The sequence below is a fragment of the Callospermophilus lateralis genome, chromosome 15 (genome assembly GCF_048772815.1).
Source record: "Callospermophilus lateralis isolate mCalLat2 chromosome 15, mCalLat2.hap1, whole genome shotgun sequence".
Classification (NCBI taxonomy): Eukaryota; Metazoa; Chordata; class Mammalia; order Rodentia; family Sciuridae; genus Callospermophilus; species Callospermophilus lateralis.
Window position 1 is genome coordinate 52,233,927 of NC_135319.1, and position 27,163 is coordinate 52,261,089.

Sequence of the window (27,163 nt, forward strand, 5' to 3'; positions counted from 1 at the left end):
TCTAGTTTCTATACTAAAAATATGTAAAATTGCAGCACTTTCCCTAAGACTCTGTGCTATTCTTTTACTTTTTTTAAAGATTAGTATTTTAAGTGGTAAATAGTTTAAATGTTTAATATCATTCCATTTCTTTAGTATTTCATTCATTTTTCACATGCTAGTGGTACATTTATTATTACCAAACTAGGGCATGCAATCCATTTCTCTTATGCATCTTTCTTTAGAATCTGTATACTGAATGTATACGCATGTGTATGCAAATATACTCATGTAATCAAGAGCAACAATACTTGCATGACTTATTTATATTCCAGTCCTTGCTGCATAAGTTCCACAATGGCCTAGTATATAAATTTTTCTTTGTCTAAAGGAAGTTGAATAAATCACACACCTAAGAAATGTTTTAAAAAACACTCAAAGACTCATTTAACTTATATATTTGTTTTTATTCTTTTAGCACTTAACTAAAAATACTTAAAAGATAAAGCAATTTAAAGGTGTCAATTTCAGCAAGTCTAGGAAGTACTGGATGTGAAGGATTTTGAATTTCCGGTAGAAAACAAAATTGGCCTAGGCAGGAAGAAGGCAAGTGAAAATTAAGAGGAAAATAAAGTTCAGAAAGAACAGAAAGGACAAGATACAAGATAGATGTTTATGGAAATTTTTAATAGAGGGTCAATAATAAGATTTTCTGCTATCATTGAGTCATAGATACTGATTTAAACCATTGTGATACTTGCCTAGTAATTAAAGTCAGTATTTATTTTTGCCTCCTATAAAGAGATGGTATCTAAATCTTTTAGGATTAGATCATATATTCCCTAATGAACCAGTCCAGAATATTATTGAGTAAGAATGTATGTGAGAAAGTAACTTATGTCACATAAAGTTACATCCCAGATATAGGCATATATATTTGGAATCACAGATGAAATGAGAGAAAATGGGGAAGAAGAAATAACTTGAATAAAATAAGTACAAATGTTCCAGAATTAGTGGAAGGTATCAAGTCACAGAAACTGAAGCTCAAAGAACTGCTAGCATGGTAAATAAAAAATAAAAAAATATATCAGAAACATTATATTTAAACTGTCAAAAAAGATAAAAAAAATTAGTGGGGGAAAGGTCTAAATTGTGTTGTATGTGATTAGTAACAGGTGTAATGTGGACCATTTATTGCAAGACAAATTGATTTGCCTTAATAATTATGATATGAGGGCTGGGGATGTGGCTCAAGCCGTGGTGTGCTCGCCTGGCATGCGTGTGGCCCGGGTTCGATCCTCAGCACCACATGCAAACAAAGATGTTGTGTCCGCCGAAAACTAAAGAATAAATATTTAAAAATTCTCTCTCTCTCTCTCTCTCTCTCTTTAAAAAAAATAATTATGATATGAAACAAGTACAAATCAGTATGTTATAGATTATTTAAATTTAGAATTAAGAATTAGAATGTAGTGGTTTTCTTCAGAAAAAGACTCAACCTATATGCTAAAATATTTAACTTGATTATTTCTGGAAAGGGTAATCAATATTATCAGGCTATTCATTTTTCCAATTTTAAATATAAACACATATATTTATTGTATTATTATTGAAATATATAAATAAATACATAATAATAATATATAAATAATATATAAATAAAAAGTAATTTCTAATTGTTCCTCAAGTAGTAAAAGGTGACCCAGTTAAATTATTCATATATATCTATATAAAAATTTATATGTATGTATATATATATATACTCATATATATCTATATAAAAGTATATATGTATACATATGTATAAACTTTCAGTTTTTGGTACAAGGAATTGAACTCAGGTGCAGCTTACCACCAACCTATGTCCCCAGTCTTTTTTAAAATTTATTTTTAAAATCTCGAGACAGAGTATCACTAAATTGTTTAGGGTCTCACCAAATTGCAGAGGCTGACTTCCTACTGGGACTTGTCTCTGCCTCTCAAATTGCTGGGATCACAGGAGTGAGCTACATTGCCCAGTTATTGGGCAACATTATTAGTGAAAAGAAACAGAAGCCACTTAATTGTAGGTAAATTCTCATCCTTCAAAGAATAATTGGATTTTCTCAATTATTTACTTTATTTGTAGAAATGTGCTGCACAGATTAATGGGTTTGGTGATTTTTCCATTCTTTCTTTGGCACACTATCATATTATCTATAAGTAAGAAAAAGGGAGTATTATTTTGGATAAACAATTTTCTCATTAAATTAGAAATAACTAGTATTTTTATTAACTGCTCAATAATTATTTGCTAAATGAATGATTTTATTTCAACATTGTGCTTGACAAAATAAATAAAAATTAATCTGTACTCTTTCCTAAGTCAACATTGCCAGTACATACTAATGCATATAAAAACATATAAATAATATGTCTATGGTACAGAGAAGGAGGTTATCAACTTTAACTAGAGCTCTGAAGGAATAGGAAGACAAATCAAATAATATATTAACAGAATAATTATTCCACTGAGTTTTGAAATATGTCTTAATTCACATATTTTCTCTTTTAAAATACACAACCAAGGAAATAGGCTCTTAGGCTTGTGGAACTGTTCTGAAAAGCATAAAATATAAAGCTTATAAAGGGATGACCAATACAGACGTGTTACTTGACCTAGTGGAATTTGTAGTATAATAATGGAGACCAGCAAATATTGAAATAATGAAGTTCAACTAGTGTGAAGGGACCAGAAAGTGAGATGTTTCAGCCTGCTTTTCAGACGAAATGACTAATCTTCTAAGTATAGAAGGTGAAGATAAAACATTGTGAATTCTGGATTCCCTGCTAAGTGTCAGGTTCATTAAGATGAGAGGTGGAAAAGATATTAGTGAGAATAACAGAAGTCAAGTCCTAATTTGTCATGTATTCCATTTTAAAACAATTTGTAAATTTGTGAGAGCTGAAATATTCTGACCATAAAATAACCGTAGAATCTTTTGAGGAAATCGATAGGTCATTAGCAATATTTAGACATTTGGAACAAGAAACCTTGAAACTTTCTTCCCTTACACAGATTCCATGAATCTGCATTAGCTGTACTTGCAGCCAGGAAGTAAGAATAAGATTGTCTTTATTTAGATTTTACAAACAGTGACAACAAAACAATAGAAAACATGGCATAGGTCCAATGGAGAGCAGAAGTGTTCTCACTGGGTCTGATTTCAAGTACCATGAAGAGCCCCGACCTGGAAACCGTCACTGGAACATACTGGTAAATCAGTAAAGAACATGGAAGAAAATTTAGGAGATTTTATGCAGTGAACAAAGGTAAGCAGCTTTGTGCTTGGTATAACTGAGCTGATTGTAGTCTCTAAGGGGAAAGAGAGAGCTCTGTTTTATGTTCGTATCTAATCCTTTTTAATTACTGCACTGCAAAGTTTAATTGGATCAACACAGTTCTGAGGATTTGCTAAATTTGGTTGCTATTTATAGAATTGCAAAATGCTTCAATGAGGAAATTAGTGTAATCTCAGTTTTTCTTGGTTGAAGAAATCAAGGCACAGAGAGTGAAAGTAATTTACTCATAGTTCAAAAAGACAAAGGACTGAGTCTGGAATATGATGTGACTCTCCCTAATTCTAAACTGCCTCTGGAAATATTAGGTAAGGAAAATGACCAAGCCAAAACCACCACCAACAAAAAAAAAATCAGATTTTATCTCTATTGCAGTACTCTACATTTAAGGTTCAACTTCCAAGTAACATAATTGAATAAGAATGTCCTTTTAAAGTAGTTATTTGGTAAATGGAGAGAGTTTGGGTACAGCAACCAAACAATATTTGCTTTTCTTTTCTCAGTCAGACTATCTTTGTACTGGGAGATAAACTATTTCATTTGAGTTCTAGTTTGATCTCTTTCTCAATCATTAAAGAAGAGGAAAGAGTTCATATTTATTATACATATAGATTTCTTGCTTAGCAACATTTTTAGGGTGTTTATATCTACTTGATCATGCATCCATATAATGTTCACAAAATATTCTGGCAAATCAGGCAATGATGATGAACAATTTTGTGCAAAGGAGTGACATGGTCTCACTAAAGATTTAAAAACAGCATGTAATGTGATATGTTGAGGATAGACTCTGTGTGTGTAGAGTAGGAGCTGGCAAGGTGGAATCAAACTGACAAGTTAGGAGGCAGGTACAGTAGACAAATAATGCTCTCTAGACCAGCTTGGTAGGGTGAAGGCAACATAATTTGAAAGATGAGTTAGTTTTGATGCATTGAAAACAGGGCTGAGTCGTCAGCTGATGGGATGGCAGCATGTCCATGTGGGATGTCTCTCCCCTCTAGTGATAGAATGTGAACTTGCAAGACTAGAGTCAATGGCCCTGCTCCAAGTCTAGGCTCCAACATTCCTTGGAAACCTTAGTTATTTAGTTGCATCTATGATGTTCAGTTAATTCCTATGTAAAATTTGAAGAATAATTTCTATATCACAGAGCTGTTTGTGAATCAAATGAGATAATATCAAGTGCTTTAAGCCCAATTTTAGCACACAATAAACCATAAATAATATTTATTAAATGGTTAGCATGCACCAGGCAATGTACAAATGCTTTGCACATATTAAATCCTCAAACTCTTTAAGGAAGTTTCTGCAATTATTTCCTATTTTATTCATGAAGAAGCCAAGGCTTCAAGATTTTAATTAGCATGTAAATTATATATGTTATAACTACAGACATATAACACCCTGTACATGGTACAGAGGGAAGTAATCAGTGCCTTAAAATTTTACATGGCTGAACCAAACATATATAGCTGCCAACATAAAAGGAATATATTCTGATGGCTTCTGATCTTGGACAAACAAAACAATGAAGAGTGGGGTTTTATTTTTTTCCTGTCTATGCATGCAAGGGGATAGCCTGACAAAAACATTGAAGGATGAATAGCAGTAAATTTAATTATAATTGTGTGTATGTGTATGTACATATACATGCATTTAGATATTTGCATGCAATTATATATACATATGCATGAATACCTAATCAAGCTATTTTTTTAAATTTCAGTTGTGGCATTCATAATTCATAGCATATTTGTGTATAAATATATCATGTTTCACTGAACAATTTAATTCATTTCAAGAAAAGTTACCTCTTTTTAATCTAAGGATAAATGTTTACTTTCTTATAAGAAAGCAAATTAAAAGCTTTACTTGAGACAAGTGTTTTTCATGTATGACTATTAGCTTAAATTGTGTGGGCTTCTGATAGTGCAGAGAAACAAGAAAACATAGAGAAGAAAACGAAGCATTTCCAGGCTTCACAGAAATGTGCATTATAACGAGAAACAAATAATACTAATAAGAGAAGTTCCAATAATCCTAGTGAAAATAAAATGGTGTGCTGAATTGGATAGACATTACTACTTCATTATTTTTAATATTGAAAATGTGATCAGCATTACATGAGTTGTATACATTTTACATATAAACATAGTGCAAATGGAAATTGAGACCACTTTTGGACATTTTTATAATATATATATACTTAATAACATGGCAATAAAATGGTAAGAAACATGCATTTGCCCTCATCTGCTGTTTTTAAACTATGAAGGGAGATGCTGTTTGGAAACTGTCATTTACACATCCTTGACAACTAACTACCAAACACCAATGGCAGAGCCACACTGAGTGAATCCCAGATCTCCTGCCAACCCCACACTCCTGTCTGCTTGCTGTGCAGTGGGGGAGTCCTGAGCAGCAGTACTGTCAGAGGCCCTGCAGAACCCAGAGAGGGACACACTGAGGGAAAGAGAGGCATCTTCTCCCTGTCACATAGTCCTCTAGACAGACAAAAGTTTCAAGCCTAGCCACAAGGTAACACCAAGAAAGAAACACATGTCATATTTTCCTGTTTGGGGATTTTCTCCCAAAATGCATATATTTCAAAATTGGTACAATTCTTAAATGCAGCAGACACAATTATTCTAGTTGACATATGTGATCTTTGTTACAGAATTATTCTATTCCACACAAATAAACCTTTTAAAGATTCCCATACATTCTGGGTATTATCATTTGGAGGCATCACATTTCTCTCCAGATTTCTACTAAAATTATTAAAGGTTGCATATAATAAATACAATATGAAACTTTTTACCAGTCAAACATGTGGCCACTACACACATGTTGGAAATTTTCACGCTTTTTTTTTTTTTTATGTGAAGAGCAAGTAATTAATGAGTTAGACAGGAATACTCAGCTCTTAATGCAAGTGAAAGAGTAGCTTCTCTGAGAAGCAGAAAATTGCCTACTTTGGGTAAAGCCCTAAAAGTGCCTGATTTGGAGTGGTAAGGACTAGACCTAGGGATGAAAAGAGTGCCTGGACCCCTCTGGATAGACCAGTATCAGTGGGGCATGGGATAGCATCAGTAGTTTTCATACAGCTGATTCTTTACAAATACCTTTGTGGTGGACCAGCTATTAATGTAGCCCCTATTACCCTATTATCTTCACCTTGTATTTGTGTCCCTGAGTGATCTCCTCCATTTGAATGTGGGTGTGACCTGTGACTTGCAAAAGTGACAAGATAAGTGCAATTATGTGATTGTGTCACATGAGATTGCAGCACATGTCTTGTTGGAATAGTTCCTTTGGTCTCCTTTGCTGGCTAAGAGAAGGCAAGTAGCCATGTTCCGGAAAGCCACGTGGCAGGGAACTGCAGGTGGCATGTAGAAGCTGAGAGTGGCATCCAGCCAACAGCAGAGGGAAAATTTAAGATTTCAATCCTGAAACTGTAGCAGCTGAATGCCACCAACAACTATAGAACACGAGAAGCCATTCTTCCCCAGTAATCCTCCAGATGAGATTTTTATCCTGACCTTCTATTTGGTCGCAGCTTGTGAGACTAAGCAGAGGAGCCAGTTAAGCTGTAGCTGGGCTCATGGCCTACAGAAAAAATGAAATAATAAAGGTATATTGTTTTTCTTGGCAGGGTGGCATACACCTGTAATCCCAGCTGAGACAGGATCCAAGTTTGAGGCCAGCCTCAGCAAATTTGTGAGGCCCTAAGCAACCTAGGGAGACCATGTTTCAAAACAAAAATAAATAAATAAAAAAGGTCTGGGGATGTGGCTCAGAGGTGAAGCATCACTGGGTTCAATGCCCAGTACCAGGAAAAAAAAGTCTTTTGTTGTCTTATGTTACTAATTTCATAGTAGTGTTGGTCCATAGCAATATATAACACAACAAAGGACCACGTGAAGAGCAAAAGAGCCCCTGAAGCTGGGAAACCTCAAAGGCAAGAGGTTATGAACAACCCCTCCCGACTTCCTCTGGCTGAATCTTAAGAAGAAATAAACTATGGGAAATAAGTTCTTCATCTCAGAAGCACACATCTCTCTAGTTGCTTTCTCTCACCTCAGGCAGACTTGCTTGTTCTTGGAGAGTCTCCTACATGAGTAATTGCCCCCTTTTATTTCTGATATCATCAGATCCTAAAAAATTTGCAAAATGGAGACCAGCCATATCTAACAGAAGCCTTTTTGTTTGCAATAATAGGAATCCCTAGAGATGCTTCTTTAAAAAGAAGCAAACAAGCCAAAATATTGATTTGAATACTACACAAGTAAGAACTACTTAGAAAGAGTCCAATTACTGATCCCTGTGAACGATCACAAGAAGAAGGACAACTTTAGATCATTGTTCATTTTACTCTCAACAAGATAAGCAGATCACAGAATTAATGAAACTAGTTCAGACAATAATAACAAATGAATAGTTTGAGAATTTGATGGGCTCTATAGAAAAGACACAATTGAGAAATTAGAAATCACACAGTTTTGAAATTACATAGAGTTGTTGAACAGCTACCGATACATTTGAAATTATCTTTATCTATATGAATACAAATAATCTGGAAATATATATGCTAACATTAAATTTGACAATGCTTTTCTTTGAGAAATATAAATGATTTTTTATTACTTTCATATTTTTAATAAAATTATAAGATATATGTGGTCATTTTCCCTCCAGCTTCCCCAATTTCCCAGATGATTTTTAAAATTTGCATACATTCAAATTTTCCCTTTAAGCTGTATACTTCCATAGGTTTTGACAAGTGGTATAATCATATATGATGCACAACATCCCCCTCCAAATACTCCCAAGTGGCCCTTTTTTAGTGGACTTATTCCTACAACTTCAAACCCTGACAACTACTAATATGTTTCCATCCTCATCATGTCATTCTGTCTGAAGGTCATAAATGTGCCATAGGAATTTGGCTACGTAGGTAAAGTGCCTTCACATTTCATTCATGTTGTTCTATGAATAAGTTGGTTATTCCATTTTTATTGTTGAGTAGTAGTCTTTGACAGATGTACCAGTTTGGTTTTATTTCCTTCTGATGTAGGGCTTCTGGGTAAGTATTAGTTTTGTAATGTCACAATAAAAAAATAGCACAAACATAATAGCTTATAACAATACAGATTCATTATCTTTATTTTTCAGACATCAGAGATCTCAAACTGGGTATCACACTGAGTCCATCTCACACTACTATCTCTCTGGTTTTACTTTCCAATTCCTTTTTCATTGTGAAGGACCTTTCTGATTGGGTTTGGTTCACCAGAATAATCGAGGGGAGTTTGCTATTTTAAAGTCTGCTGATTAGCATCCTCAATTCCATATGAAATCTTAATTCCTCTTAACCATGTAAACAACTATATTCCATGTTCCAGGGATTAAGGTGTAGATACCCTTGGGAGATCATTATTTTGCCTATTAGAAAATTCTTTCCAGTTTGGAGCATTCATAAATAAAGCAATGTGTAAATTCAGAATTCATTTTGGCAGATAACTAGGAGTAGGATTGCTGTAGGGGGTTATATAAGTGTCTGTTTACCTTCTTTTAAGAAACTGCCAAGCTCTCTACCAAAATGTCTGTCCTCTCTTAATTATATATATATATGTGATATATATATATATATATATATCACATATATCACAAAGATCATGGGAGAGTTGCTTTAGTCATGATCTTTCTAACACATGACATCTATCTTATTACTCTTTTACTTAAAGTCATCCCACTCTGACCCCACTATCCTCATAGGAAATTTGTGTTTTACTTCTGTTTGCAAATCAGGTTCCTTGCTGTCCATTATTCCACATTCCTTATGCTTTCAAACATATAATATTTGCTATGTACGCTCTGTCTCTTTTGACTGCTTAATTCTTTTATCACCTTTGAGACATAGGATGCATTCTTAGAAGGCTTTCATAAACCCACTAAATGATAGTTTTCATAAACCCACTAAACTAAATTTTGCTTCATTGCTTACAGCTATCCTCCCAAAGAGCCATAAATTTACCTCTGCTATAACCCTCAACATATCTGGATCTCTTAGTAGTATAGTCCTTGCTCAATCTCTAATTCACAGAAACAAAATTCAGCAACTTCATTAAAGTGTTTGCTCAAAATTCACTTAACCACAAAAGTTTACCGGACACAAGAAAGCAGTCCTCCCCTCACTTTCCCTCACTCTGCCTTATCTCTGTCACAACAATCATATTAATTTCAGATATGATTCAACTTCTTGGTATTTTCCAAAACACTATTCTATGCTCTGCAAACATTATATTGGTAAGATCTTTGCCTGCTTTATTTATTGCTATATCCTCCTTGAGTCAAAACATGCCCTCTATAAAGCATGCAGTCAATCAAGGGTTAGTGAACAAGTAAATAAAAATGACATTTGAATCTTCAGTTGTGATTTTCTAAGAACATGAATTGGTTCCAGTTTATAATTTCAGAGGAAATATGTTTCCCTAATCCCTTCCTTCAAGGAAGCTCTTCCACAGTGCAGCTGCCCCAGCTCTCCCTCTATTACCTCCTCATGCCCCACCACCATCCCATTAGTGTCCAGTAGACTTGGCCCTTGCCATTTGTTCTCCCTGAATTTTTTCCTATGAATGATCTTCTCTCCATTCATTCTCCTTTTTTTACATACTTCACACCTACAGAAGAGACAGGAAAAAAATTAAAGAGAGGACAGGTAGCCGGGTGTTAGGGGGGACATTTTATATATATTTAAGTTTCTCAAAGCAGGAAGCATGGAATCAAGAAAGAAAGAGAACACCAGTGACTACAAAGGTGACACTAAAACAGTGCAGAGCAGTCATTGCTTTTCCAGTCCCTGCAGTGAATTTCTTGAAGGCAAAAATGGTTGTATTTCTAACGTTTAGTGCAACATTATAAGCTAAAAACAAAAATATCATTAGGACTTGTCTCTGTTAGGACAACTCATCGAAACAGGCGGGAACTCCTCAGATAAAGTTCCATTGGCTAGGAGATGAGTTTGCAGAACAAAATAATGTTATTTATGAGAAAAAAAAATCAACTATCAAGAGATAGCAAAAACAAGAAACAGAAAATTTATATCACCAAGATTTTCTATTAATCCAGCAATAAAATTGTGTGATAAAGAATGTGGAATATGGACATTAACTATGGTGGAAAGAAAATGAATTAATAAAAATATTAGTAAGCAGTAAGATGGTAAAATGAAGAAAACAGGAAAACTTACAAAATCAACACTATAAAATGAAAAACATAGCAAGTGAAGTGTTAGCTGTCAGACTAGATGCAGTTAAACAGAAATTTGCTAACCAGGCAAAACTAACAAAATGTTATTTCAGATTACAATGCAGACTAAAAGAAAAGGGAAGAAAACAAATATGGAAGTCAGAAAGCAAGAGCTAATACCTTTGAGGTTACATAAAAAGAGAACAGAAAAAAATGAAGCATTTTCCAAAAATTAAGCAAATTGAACATACAAAAGATACTGGCTGCAGTTCCTCTAGAACAGTGAAATACATGTTCAATGTGTTAGATTCATGTAACCCAGAGACATAAAGAAAATATTCCCATGCTTAGACAAGACCTGTAATACTTTAGACACATAGAAAAAATATTATATACAAAGTAGGCAAAAGTAAAAAAAAATTCACGAAGAAATAAACATATGCAAATTTGTGTGAATATATGTATATATGTGTGTATACATATATACATATATATGAATTAGAAACAAATAGAAACAATTGTAAAACATGGACATAAAGGTGAATAAATATTTTATAAAGCAATATTTCAGTATCTCATCAAAAGCAGGGTTGATAGAAAAAAACACAGGAAATAAAACTAAAATGTTGGCAACCCTCGAACATGGTGTTTGGGCTTCATATATACTAATGTCATCTTTTCTTTCATGAGAAGTTGATATTATGATTAAGTTTAGATTTTTTTTTAAATTGTGCAGGTCTAGATTCTAGGAGTAAGCATGAAAGAGTAAAAATACAACATTTTACTTTGAAAATGATAAATAAGAAAAAAAAATCCAATAGAAAATTAAGCAATTTAATGACAGATATAATGTTTTAAAGTTGTAGGATACAATTAAATGGAAAGCATAAAATAATATATAACTAATAAAAATAAAGACAATTGCAAAGAAATTGATAGCTGTTTTGGGGGGGTTAATTTTAGGTTTTTATAATTTGTTTGTTTTTTACATTAACAAGACTCAAACCCAGGAGTATTTTACCACTTAACTACATTCCCAGACTGATTTATATTTTTATTCTGAGGTAGGATGTGATGAAGTTTTCAAGGCTAGCCTCAAACTTGAGATTCTCCTGCCTTAGACTCACGGATTGATTATAGGTAAACACCCCGTGCCTGGGTAAAATTGATATTTAAGCAGTAGATATTTACTTTTTGTAGCAAATAAAATAAAATAAAACAAAACATAAAGAAATTACCAGTTTGATAAGACACATCTATCACTACGGATATAGATATGCTCAAAAATAAAAAAAAAAAATAATTAAAATATGCCAGATAAGTACTAACCTGGGAAAAATCTTAATGTTGCTTGAATGTCAAGAACATAAATAATTTGAGGCAAACAATATTAAAGACAAAACTTGCCATAAGATCATGAAAATACAAATTGTCAGTATGCTATAGCAGTTCTAATACTACAAATATATGAGCCATAAAAGGTATTCAGAATAACAATTTGGCAGGTGGGGATATAGCTCAGTTGGTAGAGTGCCTGACTTGCATGCTCAAGGCCCTGGGTTCAATCCCCAACACCACAAAAAAATAAAATAAATAAACAATAAAAGAATAATAATTTGGCAGAATTTCAAGGAAAGGTGAATAGTCTACATGTGCAAATGATACTTTCAGAAGCTTCTTACTGAATGACAGATATTGTAAGAACAAATGTTAATAAAGACAGAAAAAATTTGAAAACCATACTGAAATTTAATGTGATAGAGGATTTTGTATTCATTAAGAGAATTCATGTTTCTGTGTAATATGCATGAAGCATTTAAGAAAATTGACTACATTCTGAAATGGAAAGTTAATATTAAACATGTTCAAGAATTGGTATCATGTTTGTTATCAAAATGAATTAATATAGAAGTTTGTAAAATCATTTAAGTTTAGAAATTTTAAAAGGTTCATACAAATATGCAGAGGTTTTAAAAAAATCTGAAATAGAATAATAGTATTTTAATATAATAAAACTGTAGAAAACATATCCAACGGTACTCAGTAAAATGTGTCACTATGAGGTTCATGGTCAAAGAAATTTAAACCAAAAATCTTTTGAGGCAAGCATTCATCTCAAAATAAAAAGGAAGGAAAGCTAAATGAATTTCAAAAAAATACAGTGAAAGTAATATGTATAATATCAGCAACTTTGAATCAAAAAGCAAGTATTCAATTAAAAGCATAAGAAAAGAAAAAATACTTCAGTTAAAAGTATAAAAAGAACTTGGAAAACCTTTGACTAAATTATTTTTAAAAAGGAAAAATCAATCTTTTTGTGGAGATGAAATAAAATCTATAAAAAATGTGTTAAAAGATTTACATAATCAATGAATATGATGAAATGACTGTTCTTTGCTAAACTCTTGATATGTCTGTTGGTTACATTAATTTGTAGTTATAAATCAAGTTTGCATTTCTGAAATAAACCCCACTTGATGATGATGCATTGTCACTTGTTATATATTCTGAATTCAGTTGTTAATCATTGGTTTGAGTTTTCATCCATTTTCTGAATAAATTTGCATTGTAATAGTTTTTTTTCCTGGTTTGTCCTAAAAGATATATACAGGTGAGAAGAGAAGAATGAATTTCCATAAATGGTTAACTAATAAAGAAATTAGCAGGATTCAGTCTCAACCATTCACAAATTTTAAGTCTATTTTGTAAGTATTTAAATGCTAAAAGGCATAATCTTATAACCTTCAAAGCAAAATATACAGTAATAACTTTATTATTTGGGAGATAAGAAAAGACTTTGTAAACCAAAAAGTCAAATTATAAAGGAAAAATCTGATAAATTCTACTGCATTAAAATTAAGAATTTCTATTCACTTAACATCTGATAAAGAGAATCAGAAATTAAGTCACAAGGTTGGAAAAAATTGCCAAATATTTAACATATTATTTACTGGGATGTATTAGGAAGACTTTTTGAGTCAATTAGAAAAAGTAAACATTTTTTTTTTCTTTCTTTCTTTTTTTTTTTTTTTGGCTGGTGCTGGGGATTGAACCCAAAGCCTTGTGCATGCTAGGCAAGCACTCTATCAATTGAGCTATATTATCTAAAGTACAGGTATGAAGACACGAATTGGTGTGAATATACTATGTATACAACCAGAGATAAAAAAAAATTGTGTTCTATATGTGTAATAATAATGGTAATGCATTCCGCTATCATATATAAATAAAAAAAGAAAAAGAAAAAGTAAACATTTCAAAAACTGCTTGGGTAAAATTGAGGTTTAAACAAAAGAAATAAACAGAAATTGCAGTAATGAATCACAAAAGGCCCATAAGCACATAATACACTGATTAATCTTATTAATAATTAATTACTAATAATCAATAAACCCAGAGTGAGCTTTCATCTTCCCAATAACACACTCCAAAAATTTAAATACCCAACAATATTAATTGTTGACTAAAATATGAAGCAAGAATTCCCAGCAAATATGAACATGTACATACGCTATAACCCACCAATTCTAGTTTTACATATAGAACCCAGTGAAATTCTTTCATACGGTAGACTATTTTTGTTATTTACTCTAATTATGTGCAAGGACATAAATAGAGTTATTATTAGTAATAGCAAGAAATGAACAAAACCAAAATACGGAAATCATTCTGGTATACATCAACAATAAAGTGTATAGACATGTTTTATAATACAAAAGTCAATGAAGATAAATTTACTACAGTTGTATACTTTGGTTATATACTGTATTGCCATCTAAATACATTATATATTTTAAAAAATATTATATAGTCTGTAACTCCTGTTACAAAGTAATTTACAGACATATTAGTATTTTTATATGTTTTCTTCACAATTATGTCTTAAGCACTTAACCAATGCCTAACACAATAAATCTATAAATAAATAAATCCAGGCATGAATAAATGAAAGGTAAGCACAGTGAATAGACACATATCTGTGTTAGGTAAGATCTGATATTTTTCATATAATTTAATCATACATGATTTAAGCAGTGTTTTTGGAATTAAAACAATGGAAATTTAAAAGCTAAATAACCCTGGAAAAAATACACTGATAATAGACAAACCAGTTTGTCTCAGAAGAAGCTGGAACGCTTTAAAGATTTGAAGTATAATAAAAGATACCATGTTAAAATGTGCATGAGATATAGAGTAGAAAGAAGAATGGTGTAAAACTACAAAGAAATTTAGCTGTTAACATTCTTACTTCCTCAGCTATCGGGGAAACCACCCTAGTACCAACCTTATACTGGACATATCCTCTCCTAAATCTCTGCAAGAAAAAGGTTTTGTTTGTTTGTTTTTGTCTTGTTGTTTTCCAGTCACTATGGAAAGCAGGACTAAATGCTCTACAGAAGCCAAGATCAAATGTGTGCTTGCATGTTCAGCTGTTAGACTTCCAGCACCCTTCTGCCTTCTGCCTCTGAAAAATGAACAGCTAGGATTATCAGCATCCACAGTGTATAGGTATCCCATAAATTTATATCCTATCGACAAGCCAAGCCAATCACGTTCACATAGGTTCTAATTAACAATTTAGCAGCTCATGCTATTTTTTTTTTTCCTGTAATGAAGATTGAACCCAGGATTGTGGAGTGCTTTTGCTTTACCACTGAGCTATATCCTAGCTCTTTTTAACTTTTTATTCTGAGACTATTTGGCTAAGTTGGTAAAACTAGCTTCACACTTGAGATTTTTCCTTCTTCAGCCTCCCAAGTAGCTAGAAATACAGGCCTGTGCCACCTCTTCTGACTAGCAGTTCACTCTCAAGGATGTGACTCATGGCAATAAAATATTTAAGGAAAGTCTTTAAGTACAATGAGTTTGAAACAAACAAACAAGCACAAAATGAGTAAGAAAAGTAGTAGGTTCAAAAAAACTAGAGAGAATTTTCACGGTAATGTATTTAAATGGGCAGACCTACACAGAGAGGATTTTGAAGGTGGAAGTTCCAAGAGGTTGTACATTCATAATTGAAACAATGAAATCTGTACAAAAAGTCTAACACTAATTATTTAAGAAGTATTAATATAAGCACATTAATCATGTGTATAGGAAAATATCAGAAAAATAAGAAAAATAGTTGGGTGTTTGTTTCAAGACAATTGGATTGTAGTGTGAGGAAGAGTGCATTCTTATCTTCATTATGAGTCTTTTAACAAGATTCACCATTTTAAAATGTGTTCATGTATTATTCTGATATATATATATATATATATATATATATATATATATATATATAAAGTATGATAAGATATATAAGATTATGCAGACATATTAAACTTCTGCTAGACATGTGATTGATTTCTCTAGAGTCGCTGGGGACAAGAAAGATATAATTTTGTCGTTGCAAATTTTTGTGTGGCTATATGAAGAAGATACAATAAAATAAGATGTGATCTGTGCTATAAAAAGTTTGCAGCCTTTTACATGAGTACAGGGTGGGAGTGGGGTGAGAAGTAGAGAGGTGGACAAAGTGTTAATAGATTGGTCTATGTAAATGTTACAATAGGTGTATTTATATCTGAATGGTAAATGTGCATACTAATGTTACATTATATCTAGATTTCTAACTTGGGCAACTAGGAGAATGGTTTTGACATTTACTGAGATGAGAAGCAGAATGAGGAACACAAACAATTAGCAGACTAAATATGGTTACACTAAATATGGTTAGTGTAAGAAGTAAGTACATGATCAGACTAATCAATCAAGTCTCCCAGTATTTGAATTTTGAATGAAGATATGAAAGGAAAACTACAAATAAGACATAATGCATATATTCCAGTGATGATGTCATCAGGAGATTAATGCACTCTCCTCTGCCTCCTTGGAGAGGCATAAGCCCTACTGAAGCCCTAGCATGTTTCTCTAGGCTTCCATTTGATTCTTTGTGACAACTGATGTTTTCACAGTAAATTATCTCTGCCTCTATCTGCCACCATTAATTATTCTTAAAGCAAAAATCCGTATCAACAGTAATAATAATAACAATAGTTATATTTGTTCAAAAATTGTTCAAGAGAACATTTTTAAGTGATATCTCAGAGCAATTATAAAGCAATTTAAGTTCCTAGAATTCATGCATTTCCATATTTGTAAAACAGCGAATAGAAATAAATAGGACATCCGAATTTCAGGGAGGATATTTTGTCTATTTAATTAAGTTCTGAAAATACCTATTGAGTTACTATTGTGTTTCCAGGCACCAGCCTCGGTATTGGGCATTATAGTCTTCCATTAAGGGACATAAAGGCCTGGATTCGAAACACTTTTACAAATTCAAAGAGAAGCTAACAATATTTTTCATAAATGCCCATTTCAAGGAGGAAAACTGTTTGACATTAACAATGGAGGGCATGTGATGATGAATAACAGAGTGTACACCTAAGCCAAGAAAATAGGAGTTGTCCATAGTTCCAGAGCACAGACAGGACCCCAGGCTAACACATTTTAGTGAAATTTAAGAATATTTCTTAAATATGATTGGGCTGGAGGTAGAGCACCTGCCCAACATGCACAAGGATCTGGGTTCAATACCCAGCACTGTAATAAATAAGTAAATAATAACACACAAGCAAAAAGACTATTTGATATTTGATGTCGGCTACAAATCCAGCCACTCTTTGACTTATATTATAGTGAAAGCCATTACAAAAACTAGTGCCATACAAAACTAGTACCATGGTGAAATGCATTTGTAACTGACATTAAAATCATTACTTTTCAAAGTGGTAAGTAGTTTCTGTGATGAGCTGTGCAGATTCCTCCTTTAGAAGCTCTCAGTCTTATTTCTTACTTATTATTCCCAAAGCCTCTGAAAAAGTTGTTGCCTGCCAGCTGAAAGCTATCAGTCCTTTTTGGAAATTGCTTATGACTGAAGAAATCTGTTTCTCCCATGTCATTGCTACTTCCTGAAGCAGCCTGCATACAATGACTGGTCAACATAGAAATATATATAAGTCCAGCCCCTTCTCTCCAGTGTAGTCAACTATTAAGGACCACCCTGGCTTTGTTACACAGTGTATTGCTGGTATGACTTAGCTGGATTTCTGCCTCACCCTCATCTTGTTTTTCATTGAGTATAGGATTCCTGAGGGCCAAATTTCCCTTTCCAGGCAGAGTAGCCCAAACTAGTTGGATTGAAGATGACTGCCAGAATGACATCCAGACAACCTCTAACTTCATTATCATCCCACCTGTATGTTAAATGACACCCCCCAATGACAGGACAATTGATAGTGACCATAACAATGACCAGAAAGAGCCTGGAAGAGCAAAAAGAGAGGGTGCTTTAACTATCAGAAATTATCCATCCATTCCCAGGAGAGATGTGAATATATACTCCTCTCCTTTATGACTTTTCCAACCTCCATGGTTTGAGAGGCTGGTATATGAGCCTCTCTCTCTCTCTCTCTGTTTATTCTGTTCTTTGGCCAGGAGAAAAATCTTCCCTCACTGCTCAAGAAATGCTTGGTCTCATTTATGTTTTCCGTGATTTTGAGAGAGAAAAAGAACTCTGTTCTGGTCAAAAAATTAATAATAACTTTATAGCATCCTGTGAGACTGGAAGAGGTTTGTGATGATCACAGCTCAACTTCTCCCTTTGTCTTTCTTCTCTCCTTACATAGAGGTTGACCCTAAAAGTACTACTTATTAAACATGCTGCTCCATCTGAGAATCTGCTTGCTGCAGAACCCAACCTGCTGCAGGTGAGGATTCTGCTCGAAATGGGCTCAGCAGGTGTTCCACGGTGGTCATTACTTTCTTCTTAAATGACCTCTGAAACACATTCAGAGTCACCTCACTTACTTACCTTCTGCTGTTACCACAAGTGTTCAACTTCCTAACCTAAGCATTGAATGAGTCGCTTATTGATATCCCTGTCATTTTTAGTACTGCCTCTCTGAGAAGCAGCCAATAGAGAGCAAGAGCTAGTAAGGTTCAGTTAATCATGCGCTAGAAGAGATTGTGATTTTGAACCCCTGATAAAACCAAGTGCCCTCAAAATGAACTGGATGAAGAAGGAAGGCTGACAGTGTTAGATGCTTTTGCTCCCAAGTCGAGGTCTTCTCAGCGTGTCTTTAACAAGTCTGTCAAAGGAATTAAACTGCCTACAAGTTTGAAATCTTCAAGCAGGTAGTGACAGAAACTGGTGAGTTCAAGTCATAGTTGCTAGGGGAACGCCATCTGCTTCCACTTTCCTCACTGCTAATCCACAGAAAGACCAAAAACCCAGGTTTATGAGCCAAAATGTTAATGGTGTACAGTGCTCATTGCATGTAATTATACAGCACCAACAGGGTGACACAAATCTGTTTTCTATTGGTATGGCTTCAAAGAGTCTGGGGAAAAAAATATAATACTAAGATTTCCAGGTTCTATTTAAATTGGGTGAAAGGATGGAGTCAATTAGCCTATTATAAATTACTAAGCAGGTGACCACACATTTAACAGTACAAGTAGTAGAAAAGAAACTGAATACACTGCAGGAAGGCCATATAACAATGAAGTGCTATAATAAAGAGACCTCCCCCAAAAGTACAATTTAAATAACAGAATATTATTTTGCTGTCACATGGAAGTCTGAAAAATCTCGGCTAGCAGGTTCTCCAACTGTTTTAGTCATGCAGGGACTAAGGATATTTTCATCTATATGGTCAAGGCTACCTAATTTTACTCCATTCAACAGGACAACATGAGCCTGAGTTTGGGAAAGCCATTTTATCTGTATTGCAAATGACCTAGAAAGTTTATATATCACTTCTCTTCACATTACATGAAGGTACCCGGAAAAGAGAGAAGATTTTTGAAATTTATAGGTAGAAGTTCTCAGGTAAAGAAAGAAGGACACATAGATTTTGTGGGAATACTAGCAAGGCAGCCTGACCATGGATGTGAAACACAGTAGATGAAGGAATTTTAGTACAATATAAGGAAATAAGGAAATGCAGGAGAGGTATGGTTATACATGTGCAAACACATTAATACTGTGAACAACTATCTTATTTCATGTAAAGGTGAGGGGACTGGGTTTTTTTTTTTTTTTTTTGTCCATGAGTTTCTTCCAGTCCTTGGTCAAGGTCAGGTCCCAAGAGTTCTTGATGTTCACAGTACTTCCAACCTGCCATGAGCAAGTAAAGCAAGATCCTATGGCCAGAGAAAGCTCTCAGAAAAAGAGATGAAGATCTTGACTTCTGCAAGTCAAGTTGCATGCCAAGATATGGTTAAACTAAGAGTGTGTGTGTGGGAAAACAGAAAGCATCTGATCTGGTACAGTAATGTGACAATCTTCCAAAATGAGAAACATTGAGCTCAGTGTTCATCATGACTTTATTAAAGTATAGTTTACATACTCTAAAGTTACTCATTACAAATTGGTAAACTGAAGGGTGATACAATCACAATCCACTTTTGAATAAGCATGCCTATTTTTAGTCAATCCCTGTCACCATCCCTAAATTTAGGCAATGGCTTCTCAATTTTCTATATCTTCAGATTTTCCTGTTTTACATTATGTATATGAATGGAATCACAAAATAATGTGATCTTTTGTGACTACCTTTTTCCACTTAGCAGAATATTATATAGCAATACATTCATGAAATAGCATGTGATAGGGCTTCCTGTTAATTTTTATGACTGAATAGTATCCATTGTGTGGATATAGAGCATTTTGTTCATGCATTCATCCATTGATGGGTATTTGCTTGTTATGAATAAAGCTGCTATGAACATGCAATTTCAAATCTTTGTGTGTGTTTTTCTTTTTCTTTTTTTTTTGTGTGTCAATTAAAATTTATTCATTATTAAAGCATTACTGACATCTAACCAATTTTTAGGTTTCTTGGATTTACATGAAATCCTATGATGTTGCTATACTATCTACTTTAATAGTTTTAAATGTTTTTATTAGTACGTAATAGTGAGGTTCATTTTGACATAATCATACACTCATGAAATAGCATTTGCTCCCTTTCAGTCCACAGCATTTCTTCTCTCTCTTCCCTCCTACCTGCCCGATTCCTCTTCCTTTAACCTACCAGGCTTTCTTCTATTTATTTATTGTTTTTTATTTGGTGATACACACACACATATGTGATATATATATATATATATATATATATATATATAGAGAGAGAGAGAGAGAGAGAGAGAGAGAGGGAGGGAGGGAGGCAGAATTCACAGTGGTATATTCATATATGTATATAGCATATTTTGGTCCATTTCATTATGCATTCCATCCCTTTTTCTATCCTTCCTCCCTCCCCTTCATTTCCCTTTCTCTACTCCACTGATCTCCCCTACATTTTTATAGTTTCTATTACACCTCCGCTTTTCCCTTTTTTACCTTTAGCTTCCCCATATGATAGAAAACATTCAACCCTTGACTTTCTGAGTCTGATGTATTTCACTTATCATGTTTTTCTCTAGTTCCATCCTTTTACCAGCAAATGTCATATATATATATATATATATATATATATATATATATATATATATCACCTTTTTATCCATTTATCTGTTGGTAGGAACCTAAACTAGTCCCATACTATTGGATATTGTAATTTGTCTTGGAGTTTTTGTATGCTCTGATCATGATTTTAAATTTTAATTGTTTTCCTTTTTGCGTACCAAATATTCAAATTTATATACTGTGTCTTCAAAACCTGACGTTCTTTCTTTGAGGACTGAAGTTCTATTTTCTATGTAATCTAATCTGTTGGTGATATTTTCAAGTGATTTTTTTGGGAGGTGCAGGGGAGTACCAGGGATTGAACTCAGGGGCACTCAACCACTGAGCCACATCCCCAACCCTATTTTGTCTTTTATTTAGAGACAGGGTCTCACTGAGTTGCTTAGCACCTCATTGTTGCTGAGGCTGGCTTTGAACTCTTGATCCTCATGACTCAGCCTCAGGAGCCACTGGAATTACAAGCACATACTCCACCATGTCTGGTTCAAGTGATTTTTAATTTGATTCACTGTGTCCTTCATTTCCAGGAATTCTGATTGGTTTCTTTTCATTATATATATTCTTTATTGAAATGGTATTTAACCTTCTGTATTTGCTCTCTTAATTTGTTCCTTAGATCTTTTTCTTTTGTTCATTGAACATTTTTATTTATCAGTTTTTAAATAGTCTTTCTCTGGAATTTTATGCACTTCCATATCTGTGAAATCCATGATTGGGGTATTGCAATTTGGTGGTGCCGGTGGAGTCTTGTTTACTTGGTTGCTAATATTTTCAGAGTCTTGGACTTATGTGTCAGTTGAGAGGAATTCCTCTTCCTTTTTTATGTACGTGCCCTCCAGTGTGTAGTCATCTCTTTTGTTCTTGGGACTTCTCTTTGTTTTTGCTGTATGAATAGATGTCCAGGAGTGGGACATGAGGTCCACCTCCAGCTAGTTCTACTTGGGGCCTGGTTATTGGTTTGAGGTTTTTGTCTTCCCTAGTTATTGTGTTGAATTTTTGTTGGAGCTTGGGTGAAACTGGTTTATGCATGGAGGTTCACTGTCACTTGGCTGAATTATGAGTGTAGCTCAGAGGCAGAATATTGACCCTGTGACTTTGTAGTGTCCAGTCACTTCCCAACTCCGCTTAGAAGGGGATTAAAAAATACCTATAATGGTATTGACCAATATACTGTCTTAAAATAAATGTCTTGTGCCTACTATGACATCTATAACACTAATTGCCATATAAAGAGGAATGGTGTGGTCAGCATTTAACATCAGCACAAACAATCTGTGAATCGGATCTAACATTAAAGAACAGACTATGTTATTCCTTATATTAATAACCACAATAACATGAATGGTTATAGGAATTGTATAACCTAAGTAGTTCTAACATATGGTGAAATTATGGTTCCTTCAGTGAAGAGAAAATGATGTAACAAAGCAATAGAAAGTTTGAAATATTTAAAAAGTAAACAGAGACGAAGCTGGAGAGAGGTAGCATATGATGGCAATAAAGAAAGAAGAGTAAACACTAACTAAAAGTAATAAAATAAATAGAGGAAGAGGGGAAAGGAGAACTTAACTATTAGAGGGAGAAGAAAATTAAGAAAGAGTCTTTTTTTTTAAAGAGAGAGTGGGAGAGAGAGAGAGAGAGAGAGAGAGAGAGAGAATTTTTTTTTTAATATTTATTTTTTAGTTCTTGGCGGACACAACATCTTTGTTTGTATGTGGTGCTGAGGATCGAACCCAGTCCGCACGCATGCCAGGCGAGCGCGCTACCGCTTGAGCCACATCCCCAGCCCAAGAAAGAGTCTTAAAAGAAATAAAAACAAAGGTAAGAACAAACAAACACATTCAAACCAAAACAAACCCACATAAAATTTTACCCCTTTAAAGTCAAATTAAGGCTAAATAATAAATAGGTGAAGAAAAAATAGACAACTAAAATGAAAGAAAAATTATAACATATATGTTTATATCTTATATACACATATATGTATATATGTATATTTTTTATATGTATATGTATGTACTGAAGTTCATACATATGTATGAACATATGTATATATGTATATACACATGTATATATCATATGCATATATATGTGTGTGTGTATATATATATATATATATATATATGTATATATATATATATTGAGCTTATGAATGCAGTAAGAACACACACATACACATTCCTACAAACAGAATGGAAAAGTTTTAAATAGTGAAAAATAGTAAGAAAAAATCATAATGAAAAATGAAGGGCTTGTTTCCACTGAGGTGGTCAAAACTGTCAATGAGAATATGTATTCATTGTGCATGCAGTTGAGACATTCTTTGCATTTATATTTGGACTATGTGTCCCTTGGATCAAGGGCTGGGGATTATGAAATCTGAATTTTTTGTCTTTCTCACCAAGCTGCCAGCCATTGTAGTCTGGAGTCAAAGCTGGTTGTAGCTCTCAGCTTCCCATCCCTCAGTAAGATAATATAGACTGGGCAGCACTGACAATTAGAGTTTTGTTTGGATAGACTAGGTAGACATATTCCCAGAGCAGACTGATCCAGAGTTCTAAATAGGAAGTTCCAGCAGCTGGGATTCAGTTATGACTGTCCTTTGGACCTTCATTGGAAAGCATTTGGAATTTAGATTCATACCCCCTAGTGCTGGGCAGATGTTGATATCTGCTGGACATCTGGATCTCAACCTTCCTCCAATTTCACTCTTAGACTGGGAGATATAACCCTGTTCAAGTCTCACGTATTCCACTGCCATGAATGTGAATTTCCCAGGATCAGATCTGGAGTGCAGATGTTTCTGCCTGACCAGTTTCTAGCCTCTTCCTAGCTGTTTACATGAGCCACTAACAACAAAGGGAATTGGAGCCTTTCTTTTCTCAGTTTCCCCAACTCAGATCACCTTGGACTCTTCTCCACACCTGTTTCAGTCACACTGTTCTAGAAACACTTTGGACTTAATAACAGAGGACTGCTGTGTCAGCCTGCCAATCTCTTTATGTGCTCCTAATCACCTGTCTCTGCCAGCTGCTACATGCTCACATTCAGATGTTGCCCAGTGACCTCTGCTCCTGGCCTAGAGATTCTGATCACTTATTCATCACCAACTTTTCCCACTCTCTCTGGATGGGTTAAGATCAGCCTCTTTCGCCATTCCACAGGTTCTTCTAAGCTAATGCTTCTCACCAAGGTTTCCTCTCCTTTCTGCCTGTTACTCCTCCCTCAGCAGTGGGCTGGTAGTGCGGATCTCTAATGTAGTCTTTCTTGATTTATGTTCAAAACTTCTGAATTTCTCTGTTTCTATGGCTGTTTTACTGTTCAGTGTTGAATTTGGGTCACTCACCTTGCTGAGAAGCAATACTACTGCTGCTTGAATCCTGATCTGATGAGCAATTGGGGAATGCACCCATACTCTAATTCGCCATCTTCCCCTTCTCTTCTTTCTTAAATAGATTGAAAGAAGTGAAATTTTAAGTTTGCATGGATATTGATGTATAACTTCTAATGAATCTTCCATATAATTTTACAAAATGGCCACATTTTATTTTATATATTTATCATCAATGGATAAGGATTCCAGTTTCTCCATTACTTTATCAAAACTTACTATCTTGTCTGTTTTCATTATAGACATTCTTGTGTATTAAATGGTGTCTTAAAACTGCATGTCCCTAAACTAGTGGTGTTCGCGCTCGCTCACTCTCTCTCTCTCCCTCCCTCCCTCCCTTTAACTTTGCATTTATTTAAACAGAATTCTGAAAACATTTGATCTTCTTATGCTATTAGAAGACACTCACGAATTTTTTTTCAGGTAAAATAGCTTTGCCCATGTTTACATTTCAGCTGTTTGTCTTTTCATTGATTTGTAAAAGATTTTTTAAAGTACATTATGTAATCTCAAAACAATTCTTTTATCAGATATATGACTGAAATATATTGTCTACCAGATTGTGGACGTTTGCTTGTTTTGTTTTTCATTTCTAAAATAGTCTTAGCACTATTTGCTGGAAGATATTCTTCATTCCTTTGAATTACACCTTTGTTAAAAATCAATTGACCATACAGGTAAGAGATTATTTTTAGATGCACAATTTCATTCCATTAGTCTATATTATCTCTCCTTATGACAGTAACACACGTTCTTGATAACTTTAGCTTCAGGAAGCATAAGCCTTGCAAAGTTATTTTATTTCAAGACTATTTTTGTTACCATGTGTTTGCTTTTCTCTATAAATTTCAGAATTATTCTTCCAATTGTAGGGGAAAAATTTCTACTGAAATTTTGACAGAGATTGTAGTATATCTACAGATAAATTTGAGGAGACTGCTATGTTCATAACATTAAATCTGGCATTCCATGAACATCTCATGCTTCTTCCTTTATTTAAATCAAAGTGTCTCAATCTTGGTATTATTAACATTTTGAATCAGTTAATTTTTAAGAGAATTTCCTGAGCATTGTAGGATGTATATCATCATCCCTGCACTAGTAGTACCCTTCCACTAATGAAAAACAAAGTCATCTGCAGACACTGTCATGTGTCTTGTAGCGGGTAAAATTATTTCTGGTTGAGAACCACCAACTAACATCTTTTGTAATTTCAGCAAACAGTATTTTTTAGATTCAAGTATGCAGGGTTTGCACTTACTTAATTTATCCTGGAGTATTTAATTTTATCTGAAAACAGAACCAATGAAACTGTTTGCTTGTTTCTTTTTTTTCACATTGTTCATTGGTAAAATATAGAAACACTCTTGATTTTTCTATATTGTACCTGATTTTGTATCCTGTCACCTCATGAACTTTTTTTTTTGTTTTAGGAGTTTTGTTGTAGATTTCTTAGGATTTTCTACATTAAATATTATGTTCTCTGTTTTTAAAAACAGTTTTGCTTCTTCATTTTCAGGCTGATGTCTATTTATTTATTTCCTGGCCTGATTCCATTAGCTACATCTTCCAGTTTAGTATTGAATAAAAGGAATAAGGACCAGAAACTGATTTTTTTTTAATCTTGAGCAGAGAGTGTCTAGTTTTTCATGGTTAAGTATGATATTCGTTTTAGTTTTGAGCAGTTGTCCTCTCCTAAGGTTTAGGAAGTTGTCTTTTACTTTTAGCTTGCTAAGAGTATTTTGTTTGTTTGGTTTTAAATCACAAATGGGTCTTGATTTTTGTCAAGTGTTTTTTATACATATGTAGCAATAATCATTTAATTTTGTTTACCTTTAGTATATTAATATGTGATATATATTCTCTTTTATATGTCTTTGATTTCACTCTTGTATTTATATTTATTATTCCCTCTATTTGCTTTGGATTTAGTTCTTTTTTTCCCTAATTTTTGTACTCTTAATATGGACACTAAGGAGATTGATTTATTTCTTGCCAATATAGTATTTATAGCTCTAAGCATTGTTTAGTTACATTATATAAATTTTTATATATTCTGTTTTTGTTTGCATTCAGATCAAAACATCCACTAACTTCCCTCCCTGCAATTTCCTATGGGGCCTTGCATTATTTAAACATGTTTAATATGCTAATACTTGTGGATTTCTCAGTGTTCATTTTGTTTGCAAATGCATTCCTAGTCAAAATTACAAAATGACAAATATATAGGAGCTATATTTTCATCAAATAAGGCTCTTGTAAAACATGGGGGCCCAATATTTATATAAAATCACATCGCTAAGAAATTAACTCAATACTCAAGCATTTTCTGGCCACAGATGGAACCCTAACTCTACCATAAGTGTGAGCCCTAACATCCTATAAATGGGAACACCTATTACATACCCCTGCCTGTTAATTAGTCATTGTTTATTACTTATTACAAATATTCCAAAATTTTAAATAAGAATTGACAGGTTCTGTAAACAAAGCTACATAATTCATGGTTGCACAGTGACAGAAACAAGACTCAAAATGTATGGATATATAGGTTCACTACAACAAAGTTTATCCAAGAACATTGATGGGCTGGGAATATAGCTCAATTGGTAGAGTGTTTGCCTCACATGAACAAAGCCCTGGGTTCAATCCCCAGCACCACAGAAAAAAAAAACAATAAT